Source organism: Suricata suricatta, chromosome 7 (assembly GCF_006229205.1).
Source record: "Suricata suricatta isolate VVHF042 chromosome 7, meerkat_22Aug2017_6uvM2_HiC, whole genome shotgun sequence".
NCBI lineage: Eukaryota > Metazoa > Chordata > Mammalia > Carnivora > Herpestidae > Suricata > Suricata suricatta.
The window spans coordinates 75,586,919-75,603,531 of record NC_043706.1 but is presented as its reverse complement, the minus strand read 5'-3'; the positions used below and the strand labels follow the sequence as shown (position 1 = coordinate 75,603,531).

Genomic DNA, 16,613 nt, shown 5'->3' with positions numbered 1-16,613 from the left:
GTAGGACTCAGAAGGCTAAATTATAATTTAAACATTATTTGGCATTTGGTTGTGCTACTAAGTGAGTTCCTGGTTATCTGCATTGTGGCAAAGTGCCATCTGCCCAGTTAATTGAAAATTGACTGTATTTTCCATTACTTCAAAATTTTCCTTCATCTGCTACTTTCCTTCCAATCATCTCTGGCCACTAAATCTTTCCTTACAAGTATCTATTTCTTTAGCTGGAAAAAATTCAGAAACAATATTGTGTGGGACCCCTAGATATCTAGATGGTAGAGAAGTAGTGCTATAAATAAGAAGCATATTCAGGATCTCTCTCAAATTAAATGGAATGAACAATTGTGACTTTCACAATTAAACTGTACAATTAAACTTTATACTGTTCTGTCGACATCATGCAATGAATGGGCTGCTATGAGCAGGCTCCCTCACTGCATCATCATTCCTATGCATAGGTCTCAAAACATAGACATGCTGAATAAAGCAGGACAACATCACAATGCAAGCCTAGCACAAAAGAAAGGTAAAAATATAGGAAGCAGACACCAAGAAGCCAAAGCCTGAGCAGTGTGCAGGAGGAGGAGCCTAAAGGGATTGGAGGGGATAGAAGCCCTAAGGACAGCTAACTCAAGGACAAGTAGTTCAACCATGAGGCTGGGAGCCTCACTGGACCCTGGGAATGAAGGTCAGATTTGTGAAGCAAGGCCTGCGCTAGGGAAAAGAGGGAGAAAAACTCCCCACTAGTTTGGACAAAAATTGAGGATGGTTGTTATTCTTCTGGGGCCTTGGGTTGGAAAACAGTCACTAGAAATCAATCCCAAATTCTGCAACACTTGAAGGTATACAACCTGCATGGTAGAGAAGCCCCAGGCCAAGAAAGCCTTAAAAGTGTCCCAGGGCTACTGATACCCTAGAACCCAGAGGAAGGAATTCCAACTGAGGGGATCTGGGAAGGTATCTAGTGCTATTTAAGTCAGAACTTGGAGGATAGACAGAATCTAAACAGACATAATTAGGGGGAGGGGTATTCTGGGTGGAGACCTACCTGGGTAAAGTCACAGAAGCACATTAGGTAAGAGGTTTGTGAAATGGGGAGAGTGAGAAAACAGATTAGAGAGACAAGATGGTCAAAGTTTTTCATCATAAAAACAGTATTGTGTTCAAGTTGTTTGCAAATGTCATAATGTATAAGGCAAGTAACCATAGCTTGTTTCTTTCTGCTATATAATGAACAGTATGAATAATGAATGATATGAATGGGTGAATATTATTTAATCCTGGCTAACCTCCCCCTGAGTTTTCTTGGACAAATTATTGCTCGTCATCAGATAAATAAATCCTTGGTGCTGCTCCTCCTCATGCTGCTTTCTATAGAGAAGCAGCTGAGTCTTCATGTAATTTGGAGAATCAGTCCTTGTTATTTTCAATTTAGGGCTCATATTTGCCATCGTTGTTTGTCTGGTAGGTCTCACTCTATCATAAACAACCTTTCACTGAATCTCGGTTTTAGCTGCCTTGGGAGATCACTACCTACCTCCTGGTACCTTCCCTGGGATCTCTATAAAGTATATTTTATACAGTCTACATAGCTTTTACTTAAGACACACCAAAAAGATCCTTGGCTTGCTGTTTTACATGATGGGGTGGGTGTTACATAGGCAGGAAATTAATTTTATTAAGAAGCTTTTTCAATAAAGAGACAAATAGTAAATATTTAGGCTTTGTGGGGCTACATACAGTCTCTATCACATACTCTTCTTTGTTTTTTGTTTGCATTTCTAATACTTAAAAAAAAATAAAAACCAGTCTAAGCTCACAAGCCATACAAAAACAAGCTAAGACTAGATTTGACCCACCAGCTGTAGTTTGCCGAGCCCTGCTATAGATTAATCCAGGGAATACAACATTTTTGGCATTTAATTACAAAGAAGTCCGCAGCTAGCATGAGTGAATGCCTGAGACCCTGAGGGATGAGTGTCGGAGTGCCGAGACCAGCTAAGAGCAAACCTTAGGAACGCAAGACCAGGCTCGCCTGAGCAACCAGAGCATCCATCAAAAGGAAATCATTTTCAAAGTGAAATCATGCTTGCATGACGAACAGCAGAATATCAATCCAAACAGATGTGTAGGAGGCAATGGAAAGTCAGAACCACGGAACAGTAGATTATTAAAAGCAAATGAAGTTAAGTGCCAGCAAAGATGTAGAAAATAGCCTGAATGGAAGTTAAGGAACACCCTACATCAAAATGAAGCTGCACCCTGCTGCATCGCCTCCCCTTGCCCCCAGCTTCAAGTCGTTTAAGACCAGCTGACTACCTATTATAAGTCTAAACTTATACATAAAATATCAATCTCTGCTTCTGGAGAAAAGGGGAAAAGAGATGAGAAAGAGTAAGAGATAAAAGGGGAAAAGAAAGGAGAGATAGGAGGGGAGAGAAAGGTGAAAAGGAAGGGGAAGAATGATAGCATCACATCTAATAAATCTTTAAAGATGACCATTGACATTTGTCTTAAGCCTAAACATAATGACTACCAAAAAAAAGTATCTTTTTCTTTCTCTTCATTTCTTTCTTACAAGGAGGTACAATGCATTCTCCAGGATTAGTCACATGACCACATTTAGCTGCAGGGAGGCTGGGAAATGCGTAAAGTGGCTAAGCACATTGCCTCCCCTGATAAAATCAGGAGGAAAGGAGCAATGGTGTTGGGGTAGGCTACGACAGTCCTTGTCACATACAGCAAATGTGACTTTCATGTCATGTGTGATCAAATATTTTTCACCCAAGCCAGAGATCTGAAACCATAGGATATTTAAGAAGCATTCAGAGCCACAGGTATGTGATTGACTAAAGTATGTTGGTGGATGGCTTTTAGTAAATACTGATGCTTAAATAGAAATGAATGTGCATAAAATGTACTGCTCTTTTAATCTATTCAACAAAACATGACAATAACCTTGAAAGAACAATGATAATATTAAAGTTAAGCTCTTTGAAATGAAAACAATTTAAAAAGTTCTGTTGGACAGGGAAAAAATATTCACAATACACATACCTGACAAAAGATTTGTATCCAGGTTATCTAAAGAACTCTTAGAACTCAACAATAAAAAGGCAACCAACCCAATTAAAAAATGGACAAAAGATTTGAACAGACAATAAAAAGGAGATACATAAATGGCCAATAAGTACATAAAAAGATGCTCAATGTCATTAGTCACCAGGGAAATACAAATTAAAACCACAATGAGATTCCTGTATACATGCATTAGAATGGCTATTAGTAAAAAGGCATACAAAAGCCAGGTGTTGGCAAATAATGAAATATGGAACTCTTTTCATTGCTGATGGGAATGTAAAATAGTATGACCACTTTGGAGAACAATTTGGCAGTTTCTAATGAAGATAACAAGTTTATTCCTAAGTATTTATCCAAGAGAAATGAAAACACATGTTTCTAAAAGGATATGAACAGCCACACCAGTTGTGTTCATAATCTCAAAACATCTAGAAAGTATCCAAGTGTCCATCAACAGGTGAGTGAAAAATCAAAGTGTAGTTTATTTCTACAGTGGATTTCTACTCATCAATGAAAAGGACAACTACTGCATTGAACACCCTAGATGAACCTCAAAAATTTCTACTCTATGAAAAAAGACAGACACATAAAAATATATAATGATGATCTCATTTATACAATTGTAGAATAGATAAAGCTAATCTATAGTGACAAAAAGCAGGTTAAGTGTGAAATCATGGATTTATTCATTCATTAAACATGTATTCACCAAACACCTATTATGTGGCAAATATTGTTCTAGGTGTTGAGGGTTAAAGGATACATGAAATCATTCCAGCTGTTAGCAGGTTCAGTCTTATGGGGGACTTGGCCTTACAGACCAGTAATGTCCATGCAGGGTAGCAGGTGCTATAAGAGAGGGGAGTTTAGAGTACAGTGGCTATTCAAAGGAAGGAGCTTGAAATATTTGCTTGAAATAGTTAGGAAAAGCTTCACCTAGAAGGTGCTTGAGTAGGGCCTTGAAGGATGAGCATGAGCTTCCCAAGAAGTCCAGGGGAGGCAGTATGCCCATACACAGAAAGAAGCATACTGAAATGAGAGATAGATAGCTTCATGCAATAAGGTGTTAGGGTGGATCATAGATTTCATGCCAGTGGTAGGGGTGTGACCTCATCAGGAAGGGTCTTTTGTGACATGTTAGGTGCTTTGAACTTTATTCTACATGCATTGGGCAACCAATGAAGGGTTTTAAGCAGAAGAGTGCTTTTGCACTTTCAGATTTACATTTCTAGCAAAAGCAAAATGTGAATGGATTGGAGGGGAATACGTTTGAAATGAGGTTCAATGTGGTTGATTTATTAAAGAACTGGATTCAGTTGCTAGTAAAGACCTTAGCAAGAACAACTTATTTTATTATAGCCCATAATACTCCACATGGCCTGGCCACTACCCTCCTCTCCAGTCTCATTTCCTCTCATATTCCCTCTTACTCACTGTTCTCTAGTCACTGATCTTTCTGCTTTTCCTTGGACATTACAGGCTCATTACTGCCTTGGGACTTTACATTAATTTTTGCCTCTGTCTGCTCTCTGTTTACTTCTTATTATTTTAGCCAGCATTCAAATGTCACTTCTCACAGGAAACCTTCCCCTGACCTGCTTGTCAAATGATTCCCTCTTCTTCATTAACTCATTATTTTCCTGTTGAATCTCCTTCCTAGTATCAAGAACCATGAAGGATCTAAGATCTTACTCTCCTTGCAAGCTAAGTTAGCCTACCGCAGTCTCACAGATGCTAGCAGATGTCTACGAGATGTCTAGGTCAGGGACAGAGGCCCTTATTACACACGGTAAGTACACAAGCACATAAACTTCATGTGTGTAGCAACGCTTCTTGCTATCTAAGTCCCAGAGGTGAACACCGTGGCCCAGGTAGATCCTGCAAACACAGTGGGTAATAATATGTGTGTTTCTTCTCTATTGTAAGGAGACTTGTCATTAAATTTAGAACCTTCTTGGGTAATTAGGATGGTCTCATCTCAAGAGATCTTAATTACATCTGTAAAGACCCTTTTTTCAAATAAGGTAACATTCACAGGATCTGAGTATCAGGACATGCACCTATTTTGGGGGGCCACCATTCAACCTGCCACAGAGGAACAGTCAAAAATTTTTGAGTCATTTTTTTAGGAGAATGTTCCAAAGCTCAATGATGCCAGATGCCTGTGAATGGTATGGAGTACAAAAGTAGTACTGACTTAGCCCATTTTTGAGTGGTTTTTGTGACTGCAAATAGTCCAGCAAGCCAAACACATTATGTAGATTCATTTTAAGGGAATCATCAGTGTAGCTAGAACAGCAACACTGTAACCTGAAGAAGTGTCTATGGTGGTAAAGCACCACTAATAGGCCTGAGAGGGGTCAACAATCTCATGTGGTCCATCAATCAGGAGTGCACGGAAGCTAAGCCCGTGCAATGTGGCCTTCCCTACTGCCAGCGAAGCAGGGCAGTGATGACAGGAATCACAAGTCTAGCATGCAGTCACAGCCTGAAGACACTGCATGCATTGTGCTCAAGCTGTGGCAGTGGGTGTGCTGCCACATCTCATATGACAGTCGATTCCTGCAGCAACAGTGGCAGTTCCAACTGCGCAGGCTTTGTCAGCGGATCTCATTGAAGAACTGATCCTTATCATGGACATCTACATGAGTGAGCCACACTGTTTCCTCAACACAGGTTCGTGGCCTTAAAGAGGAGTGTCTTTAATCTGCCGTCTGTAGTTTTCCAGGTGGCAAACCAAATAGTTCGGCCACTGACAACACTCCCAAGAGTCAACAGAACTACAGCAAAGGTCATCAAGGGTAATATTAGCCAGAGCTATGAAAAGGCCTTGAGTTCTTCCTACTAAGAACTCAAGGACTGATCACATCCATTTTGCCTTTGCAGCACTTGAACAGCTGCAGCAGCCCAGTGTGGACCACTGGGTTTCAGCTAAAACATCAGTGAACCAGTCCAGGCAAATTTTTCCTTAAAGGACCATATAATAAATATGTTAGGCCTATGAGCTATATGGTCTCTGTTTAAACTACTCATCTCCCCCATAGCCCAAAAGTAGACAATCCATAAATGAATGGGTGTGATTGTATCCCAGTAGAACCTTATTTACAAAACTAGAGAGCTAGTCTGCAGGCTATTGAGTCTAAGTTGATCCACTCCACAGTGGGAATGTCAGAGTCAACAGATTCCCATGAACCAGGCATTCAGTGTTGACAAGAGCTAGATATCAATTCCTACTTTTCAAAAGGAGTGTACCTGGTACTCATGTCAGGTAAGCGACTAAGGTGAAATCTACCTGAAGGCTGTCCCCCTTTACCAGGGGTTCTAACCAGCACAATCAGTCACAAAGACTTGTAGCTCAAAGGCATCATAGATGGATTTTGTTGTTGTTTCTGAATTCCACTTTAAAAGGTGCTTATTTGCATACTAGCCCACATAAAGGACCAATTAAAATACCCACAAGGCACATACTGTCTGTAATACCCAAAAGGTACAATAAGGTGCTAGGTCTATATTATTGTGGTAGGTAGGTAAAGAAAATTGATGTGTAGCAATTTTTCCTTGACTGATGAAAGGATTGAACATTGTGACTCCATTCCCATGGCTCCCCCTAAATTTACTGCCTGAGCAGGCCCCTGAATTTTGTCAGGGTTTCTTTAGGCACCCCATAGTGGCAGACAATATCACAATTAGTACCATTGAGACTCGGGCTTCTGGTTTAACAACCAACAGGATATCATCTGTATAGTGAAAACTTGAGGCATCAGAGGAGAGAGACATTCATGCTAAATCTTGACTCACCAAGTGTCAGGGTAGTTTGTCCAACTAGCACTTCTATACATAAGGCTCTGCCTGATCAGGGTAATCCCCTCTGATACTTCTTGGACAGGGATGTACAAGAATATAACATCACCAAAAACAATGAAGGGTCTGAAATTTTTGCCCAACTAATAAGGTAGCCTGCCACTGTTTTATGGATGGTGGCAGAAGACGCAAGACTCCTAGTCTTATAGACTAAGTATTCATGTCTCCTAAACTTTATATAGTGAAGCCTAATCCCCAATGTGATGATATGTGGAGGTGAGGCATTTGGGAGGTGATTAGCTTATGAGAGCAGAGCCTCATGAATAGGATTAGTACCCTTATAAAACTTGCCCCAGAGAGCTCTCTTTCCCCTTGTATGATGTGAGGGGAAAGTGGCCATCTACAAAAGAAGGAAGAGAGCTCTCATCAGAATCTGAATCTGCCTTGACTCTGGACTTTCTAGAACTGGGAGAAATTAATTTCTGTTGTATATAAGCCACGCAGTCTATGATTTTTTTTTTATAGCAGCCTGAATGGATTAAGACACTCGGGTCAGGGACAAAATACCTTACTACAGCACAGCAAATGGCATGAGCTTCATGATTGTGTCACTTCTCCTCGTTCCTCAAATCCAGTGGGGAAAATGTAGAGGAAACCAGATGAATACTGCACACACACTGGGTTGTGTTACAACTGAGGAGTCCAGAGCTTAGGGAGCCCAAACCTTTTGTACCAGACAATAAGCAAATTGACCTGCCTTCTACTCCAGAGGGAGACATTCTAACTTTCAAGGCTGTTTGCCCTACAAACATCCTTGAAAAGATAGTTCAGAACAAAAGGGCAATTAATGCCTCTGCTCATGAGAAATGCAAAAATGCAAGACACTCATGGAGAATCATCAAGTACTTCTCTCTTCTTAATATTCTTATTGGTTTGCTTTTTAATTGTCTTTTGTTCAAACCAGAACATAAGCTCCTTGAGAGCAGGGAGCTTCTCTGTCCTGGTCTCACCCCTCCTCCTACCACCTAAAAACAGCACTTATCACATAGTAGAAATTCAATCAATACACGTTGAACAAACAAATCTCTCAAAATTTTACTTGTCCTTCAAGACTTAGCTTAGATGACCCGTTCTGAGAGGAGCCATACCAGACCCCTGGAATTGAGATTTAGTGTTCAGGCATCTGGGCTTTCATAATGCTTCTTGTACATGTACCCAGGCACTTGTAAATGAACATTTTATCTTGTAGTTATTTTTATTTATGTTTGTTTGCTTGGACTGAAAAATTCTTGAATGTGAAGATAAAGCCTTATTTACAGGGCTTGGACTAGGATGAAGCAAGCAAAGCACCTTAGGTGTGCAATTTAAGGAGGGACTTGCTTACAAGTTGGTGCCTTGCTTGCCTCACCCTCACCAGCCTTTATTTATCTTTGTCCTCAGCACCCGCTAAAGTGGCTCTCATCTAACAGATGTTCCATCAATGTTTGCTCCACTAAAATGAATAGAATTTAAAAGATCACAAATGAAAAGTTCTTGAGACCCATTTTGCTTACTTATTTGGACCTGATATTTGCCCTTTGCCCCTTCAGAGTCATGCTTTATCATTCTCTGTCCCATTTCATGGCACAGAAGCCTCAACTGCATGACCTGCATCAAAAGGCACTCTTGCCTCCAGTTTCTAGGTGGGGCTGGTCAGCGGGGATGCCAGTAAGAGTTGGAAGCGAAGGAGGAGAATGGACTCAGAGTGTTTATTCCCCCAGCTCTCTCTCTGAATGGTTCCCTTTTTACCGGCTATGTCCCCAACAAGGACAAAGCTCTAGTTAGGCCTTTCCCACAGTCACGGGTACTCTCTTCAGGTGCCAGTAATTGTTCCCTCCTGCTCCTTCCTGTCTGAGATGGGCAATGGCTCCCCATTGTGGCTAGCTCTGGAATGCATTCCCATACCTTTTGTTTCCCTCAACTCTGCCTGCACCTTTTCATGTAGTTCACTTATTAAAACTCTTTCAGTGACCTCATTTGAATGTATTTTTTTCTCCTTACTGGGTCTCTAAAAGGATACAATATTAGACCTCAAGAGAGATTTTAAAAGAAACATGGGAAAAAGCAAAAGATATAAAATACATCTCTTAATTTTTTTAATGAAAGATGCCATTTTAAAAGAAAAATTGACAGCAACTATATGGTATTTTATGGCTGTCAACCAAATGGATTTAATTTTAATAGCTCATAATGCCTAAAATGGATGAAATAATGAAATTAGGCCAAAGGGGATCTTGTTTGAAGACCGGGAAAACTGGTGATGTATTATGGATGATGAATGCTAGAGGGTGGGGATATTTTTGTAATTCACCTTTATCATTAATAAGTTAATGACAAACTATACATCAAAATTAAAATTTTCCATTAAAAGATTTCATAGTACCTTAGAGGACCCCAAGAATTATTAAACCATAAAGACTTAAGAGTCTGGAAAGTAAAGGATGCCTATTCAAAACACTTTTAATAATTTTAATGATTAACAGTATAAGCATGAACAGTTTTAATACAAGATAGCTGAAATGGTCCTGGGCAGTAAAAGGAAAGCTTTCATTGAATAGAAAAGGGTTAAAGTTGATATACTGTCTCATCCGTGAAACCCAATTACTGAAAAGTAGAAGAGCAAATTGATTACTAGCTGGCTTTAACAATGGTTTTATGCTTTGGTCACTACAAATAGAGTGAGGGGTGGTAGAAACCCTACTAATTAAATTCATAGCCCCTTAATAAACCCAGAGAATTTTGGATAATAATAGCAGGTTTATTTTGATACGGGGCTGACGGGTTAGATCACCTCTTTTAATGGTGTCATTAAAAAAAAAATCTTTGGACAAAATAGGAAAGGCGATTCCTTAACCCTTTTTTCTCTGCAAGTAATTACCTACAGAAAGAATAAGATTGCTTGTTCAATTTTAAGCGTGTGTAGAAGATGCAGAGCAGAATTGAATAATTATGCAGGTAATTGAGTCCCTGAGCCTTTCTCTTTATGCAAAGAGCCCAGATAATTGATGCAAGGATGAACTATCCTGATCATGATCTCATTTCTGGACTTTGCTTTAGTAATTGCAGATTAAAATTCAACCAATATTTACTGAGTAGCAGCTGATTCTAAGGTTTTCCATATGCTGTCCTAGTTAATTTTCCTGACGCCTTCATAGTATAAGTATGAATTGCATCTTATAGGTGAGGAAACTCGAGTGTAGAGAGGTTTATAACTTGCCATGGAATTGGGTTTGAACCCACAACCTCACACATTGGGTCGGGTACAGTGTTCTCTAAACCATGTGGACAAATAAATGAGAAATGCAACGAACATGGGTGTCAAAGCCGCAAATTCCAGGAGAACACCAGTACTCCGGAAACGAGTTTGCTCCTCTCCAGTTCTAACTGCAAATGCTTTGACCACGCCGGGGAGTCTGTCTCTAGACACTCTGAGGCCAAAGGAGAGAGTAAGTTTACAACAAATTTGCTTTGTTTTCTTCATCTCCTTCCTGTCACTTTCTATTTACCTTTTTTACCTGATTTTTTTGAGAAACAGAGGAAATGTCACTACATGAACTGGTCAGCAGTTAAAAAATATCTCACAATTTAAGGAAAATAGAGAAGCTTTCTGGAAGACTGCGTTTCCCTTTGCCAATGTTACAGATAAACATTTTATTTTACATATAGAAGATCAAAGCTCTGAAAGGGAACAAATAACAATTTAAAATTCCAATGCCTGAGAAAAAATGTACCCAAAGAGATAATTCCTTGGGCACTCACTGTCTCCTATTCATAGAAAAAAAGAATGCATACGACTGAACATATATGAGGAAACTGAAAGAAGCAGGAGGTGGAGAGAGACAGAACAGAATAGCTGTTGTCTAGAAAAGAGCAGATGGTCCTCAGTTGGTAAGAATACCAATCTCATTCCAGTGGTGTGTGACTTAGTAGAGCCAAAATAAATGACATATTGGTCCAGAGAGGAAACTGTCACAAGTAGAAGCTGGCCAGAGAAATGAAGAGCTATAGGATGTATTCAAGGAAACATGGTTTTCATTTGCATTTTCCCCTTCTTTTGACTTTGTGCCATACATCCCTAGTCGCCTGCACATTAAATCATGACATGAGCTTCTTTCTAGACTGTTACTCAGCAACCCACTCCAAATCTCTATCAGTAAGTGTCCAGCAGAAACCACTCAGTACAAAAGCCCCCAGACCCCAGAGAGGTCATGATGTTCCCCCCCCATTTCCTATCCCACTTCCTTGCCTTTCTCAGTCCCTAAATTACAATGACCTTCATCAGAAAGAGTCTTGAGCAACATCTACACTTTTCTTTTTTTCTTCTCCAAGGAGCACTAGAGTAAAACTATAAAGAAAGGATCAACTAGTCTTTCTGACTCATTAAACCTATTAGAAAGCAGGCCCTTTCTTTGTTGATTCACTCATTCCTCAATTGTTTAACCAGTGCCTATTTCTTTCCAGATGCTGTGCCACGTGCTGGGGGTCCCAAGGATGGCGGGGTCTGGCTTTCAACACGCATGGGAAGACAGGACACACAACACACTGCAGTTAGGATATTTCACAGGTAGAAATGCCAGCACAGGATAGCACATGCAAAGGAGTTTATACGCTTTACTGTTCAAAATATGCTCTTCCGTGATTGATGTGCTGTTTCTTCCAAATAAATGTGCTGCAAATCCAAACTGGTCTCTAGCCACAGAGCAGAGCGCTGCCTGCTACCATCCCCCATCTCTAATTCGGAAGTCCCTTCTGGACAAGCAGCCTCTGTCTCGAGGGATGGCTTTGATAAGCAATGTTCCTTTATAGTGAAGAGGCATTCTCCCTACCTGAGCAGTTTCCAGGTGAGCAAACCCTGATTCAGCTGTCAAAGTCTCTTACTGAGCTCCTTTAAATGTAGGGAAATCTTTTATTTTAGCTATTTTGTCAGGAAAGATGCAAGTCAAATAAGAAAAGTGTCCACCAATATTTAATGCTTTACTCTAATTTGTATCCTATGTCAGAGAAGCTGCTATAGAGGACGTGCATGGATGAGGTCAGTTTTGCCATTGATTAATCTTGCAGGAGTCCTGAAATTGGTGACTCCTGAGCACAGAGAACAGAGATTCTCCTCCTTTCCCTAGCTAGTTTCTCGTTCTGTTAAGCTTTCAAAGTGGAGAATACCTCTCATGTCACCAGCACTGCTCTCATTTCCAGTGCTGGCTAATGCTTCCCTGAAAGGCGGGGGGGGGGGGGGGGGGGGGGGGGGGGGGGGGGGGGGGGGGGGGGGGGGGGGGGGGGTAAGGGGGTGAAGTGGGTGGGGAAGCAGAGAAGCTGGAGGGGAGAGTGTTGCTCAGCTTTTTCTCCATGAACCTTCCTCCTGCTGCAGAGAAGGCGGGCGTGGCAAAGAGGGATATTCCCCTGCCTCTTTGCCACCCTTTTATTCTACTCTATCTGTCTTGCAAAAAGTCACAAAAGGTCACTAAGCGCATAATCCATCATGGTATTTTGACAGAATACCTTAAGCCCTGCTGAGGGAAGACACCAGGTCATTAAGGGCTTTCAACACAGAAGAGGAAGAACCAGATTATATATGAACCAAATTACCTCTCTCTTGGCCATGAGGGATATTAATGTCGAAATGGATTTTCTAGAGGCTGTTGCAGGATCGCCCTGCCAGGACACCTTGAAGAGGAGAAGGAGTACCACCTGTGTCTAACACTAGACGGGGGAGGGAGGAGAACATGGGGATGAGCAGCTTAGCTCCTAAATCATACCAGCCTCAGACTTCTATTAAACTTCTCTCTGATATTAGTCACAAGTGCTTTTGTAAAGTATTAGCTATAAAGCAAAACAAATTGCTGATCATTTACCTTCACTTATATCACTTTTGGGTATACATCAGTTGTTGATGAAAAATAACAAAATTAATGGAGACTGTCTACTGAAGAGAAATTGCTATCTACCATCCTGCTCCCTGTGGGGTTTCATAACCAGGGGAATCAGTTACCAGAAAGCCTGGTGGGGAAAATAAACTTAGGGGATAAAAGCAAGAAGAAATGATCTTTAAGTCAGTGACCCCATCTTATCCCCTTCTAAACAATCACAACCACACTCAACATTTGTATCGACTTAAGTGAAAACGTGAATGGGGCCCCTAGTTCCCATTGATTAATCACACTGAGAGACAAATCAGCCAGGAAACCAATTGAATTAAAAGGCTTCTTTATTTGCTGAACAAGATAAATAAAACCTAAGAACCATCCTTCAACATAGACAGTTATGACTCAGTTGCGAACACTCAGCACAAAAGGATCCGGAGGCTATGGAGAGAAATGACAGCTATCATTATTATTGTTAACACTATTAGTTGCTATTATTACCACATTTTATAAAAAGCTCATAAAAAATAGATGTGCCACAGTTAAACTTATCTTGACAACTTAAAATATAGTTAGGGAAAAAAAGAGAAAGATTCAAACTTCCATGATTGTGCCTAAAGTTTAACATATGATTCTGCTACATAATTTTTTGGCCTATGGCTGTAGCAAAAAGGCTAGGCAGACTTTTATATTCTCAGGAAAGAGAAAGGAGTGGGGCACCTGGGTGGCTCAGTTGGTTAAGCATCCACTTCGGCTGAGGTCACAATCTCTCAGTTCGTGGGATCGAGCCCTGCATCGGGCTCTGTGCTGACAGCTCAGAGCCTGGAGCCTGCTTTGGATTCCGTGTGTGTGTGTCTATCTCTCTCTGCAACCCCACCCCCCTGCTGCTCACACTCTGTCTCTCTTAAAAATAAATAAACATTAAAAAAAAAAGAGGAAAAGGAGATAAAGAAATCAGGATGCTGCAGCAAAATAAACACCATTCTAGTTGATAATTATCACACAATACAGTAACTTTCAATTAACTTGGTCGCAGTTTAATTAAAACCTGTTTTATTTGATTGGATCTCCAGGAAGCTAGTAATTTGCATTTGCATTGTGCTTAGATTGGGTATTTTGTTCACCTCCAGTTGTTATTACCAGGTAATTCAGTAATGATTGCTTGCAGCTAGGCCCTGGTAGTCACAAAATTTATCACCTCACCATAGAATGACCTCTGCTGGTATCTCCTGAGGTGTCTCTAACCTGTTTTATTCATGAAGCACCCTTGTTCCAGGAGGCCAAATGCAGTTATCAGTGGGAAAGGTCAGCACCTGGCTTTAGATAGCTCATAAGTTAGTGGCCCTACAAGGGGCTGTTTCATTGCATTATACATTATGGGTTGAATGTCAGGAAAAGCAAAAGAGCAACAAACAGAAAGCAAGGCACTGTCCTTTCTGTGGAAAAGTCTGTTATCTGGTTTAGAAAAACATCTTCATACCTTAGCCCCCACAGGGCCCCCCAGCCAATCTCGCTTCCTCTGGCCTCTACTCCCTGTTGCAGATCTACCTGGCAGTCTTCCATCTCACTCATCTCCCCGGGACCTCTGTGATCTGTCACTCTCTTTAGGATAGCTGAGCCCAAACCTCTTGAGCCTCAGAATCCACACAGTGTAGTCTCAGTTACATACATCTCTCCTCCAGCCTCACCCCCCACACCTCCCCATGATGCTGGCTCCAGCCTTTGTCGCCACCTGAGCCATCACCTCCTCCTCCTTTATTTAGCCATATTCTACCTGTACTTCAAGTCCTCCTTCAAGTCAGAACATCTAGCCCTCAGCTCTTGCTCCCTTTCTTGTTCTTGGGACTTTCTGCTTTAGCAAAGACTTCGCTTAGCAATCAATCTGCCAAATTAAATCGTTGGTTTCCTGTGCAGGATTTACACCTTCTTTTTTTTTTTTATTTTTTTAAATGTTTTTTATTTATTTTTGAGAGACAGAGAGAGACAGTGTGAGCAGGGGAGGGTCAGAGAGAGAGAGAGATACAGAATCTGAAGCAGGTTCCAGGCTCTGAGCTAGCTGTCAGCACAGAGCCCGATGCAGGGCTCAAACCCACAAACCGTGAGATCATGACCTGAGCCGAAGCTGGACGCTGAACTGACTGAGCTACCCAGGCGCCCGGATTTACACCTTCTTGATATCCCTCGGCCCTATCCCAACACTGTTTTTCCATACCTAGTACTCCTCAAGAAATGCTGGTAAGTCATGATGGATAACGATAAATGTGGTAAATACTTGATTATGTTATTTGCCTTAAAACATTCCTAATATATGCTGATATGTACAATATTATATTTTAAATTTACTTATGTCTTGCATCTTCGAACCACACTATGCTTTCTCTGAAAATCCAGATCATGTCTTCTGCTTTTTTGTTTTATTCCAAATTTTTAGCACAGCACTGTGAAAACTGAGATTAGAGATTTACTAGATAAATACTGGTTTAATTTAATTAATCTGGTGTAACTGACACAAATATCTGCAAAATGAAATACAAGTACTATGCCACTGCGAAGACTATAACTTAATTACTATTTTTCAACAATGCTAGTAGACTGTCCTTGTATTGACATTTCACTGTTCAGTCTAATGGGTTATTTATTTAATTAATAGCTCCTTGCCCATCAGAATCCATTAGCATATCAAAATTGTTTTTATCTGAGACTTGTCAAGAAAGAATAAATTGTACATGTGTTTACTCTATGACTCTTAATTGTATTACTTTAAGATGTATTACATCTCTTTCATGATCTAGGAGTCCCTAATTAAGATAACAAATTAAGTATATAAAACATTATCTTTAGAACTCCTTTGTAAAAGCAAGCATAATATGTAGATATACTGATGTTTTAAATCTTTTCTGAAATAAACCAAGGTAAAATTAAGATCAATTGATTCTATAGGACTTTGTTCTGCATATGTAATAGATATACAAATACATGAAGATATATGTGAGTTCATGTTAGCTATATTTCCAGTGGTTTCCATGATTTAGTTTCAGGTTGTTTTTTTCTTGGCGTTTTTGTTGCTTATTGCTCCTGTCAGATCAGAAGAAAGGACTTTGGTGAATATGCCATTCTTATCTGTAATAAAGTTCTGTGTTGGAACCATCTCGGCTTCTACTCCCTACAAACAGTTTATTCTCTATTGAGATGACAGGCTTCTAGGAACAAAAGAAAGGTAAATAGCAGAGGCAAAATAAATCAACGTCCAAGGGTCTAGTAAGCAAATGAACCAAGCCATCACCTTGCTGGGCGGACTGAGCTCAAAATGGCTGCCATGAGGCACCCTGAAGAACTTGCTGTCATTTGCTCTACTTATTGGGATTCATACACTGAAAGACTTCACTTATCTTGAAGACATAGACAAACATGAACAAAGACAAATATGAACAAAGGAGACCACAGTCGTGTTTTTATTGAGACTTAAGTGCAGTCCACAGCCAGGTCCCTCATCACTCCTGTTTCACTGAGGACCAGATCATTTAATGAAATTATTGAATTATTAAAGAAGCATTTTTCACCAGCCCATCAGTCACTGTTTAGGGATTTATATTTCGCAAACAAAATCAATAGTCTCCTGAGGACATTGCTGCTTGTATTGTGGAGCAGCACTGTCTGTCAACACTGGAACTTGGGGAAAATTTGATATGACATACTATGGAAGCATCTTATATGCAGAGATCTTAAAAATAAGTTGCAAGTGCCTCTTAACTACACCAAATTTGACACATTTAACACTCCCAAGAAAAGGGCACAGTTAATGAAACTCACTGTTAACATTCTCAGCAGTCAGAGCTA

The 16,613-nt window shown here is 40.3% G+C and overlaps 1 long non-coding RNA gene across 2 annotated transcripts in view; it reads left to right on the top strand.

Moving 5' to 3' along the window:
- Positions 1 to 11,600, top strand: part of LOC115296329 — a 37,160-nt gene extending 25,560 nt beyond the window's left edge. The window contains exons 1-3 of one of the 2 annotated variants that reach the window (XR_003910853.1): positions 576 to 685; positions 4,739 to 4,867; positions 11,380 to 11,600. This is a non-coding gene — a long non-coding RNA (uncharacterized LOC115296329). Of the gene's footprint in view, positions 1 to 575; positions 686 to 4,738; positions 4,868 to 11,379 lie in introns of those variants that run through there. The other variant, XR_003910852.1, reaches the window with a different exon arrangement.
- The last annotated feature ends 5,013 nt before the right edge of the window (positions 11,601 to 16,613 follow it).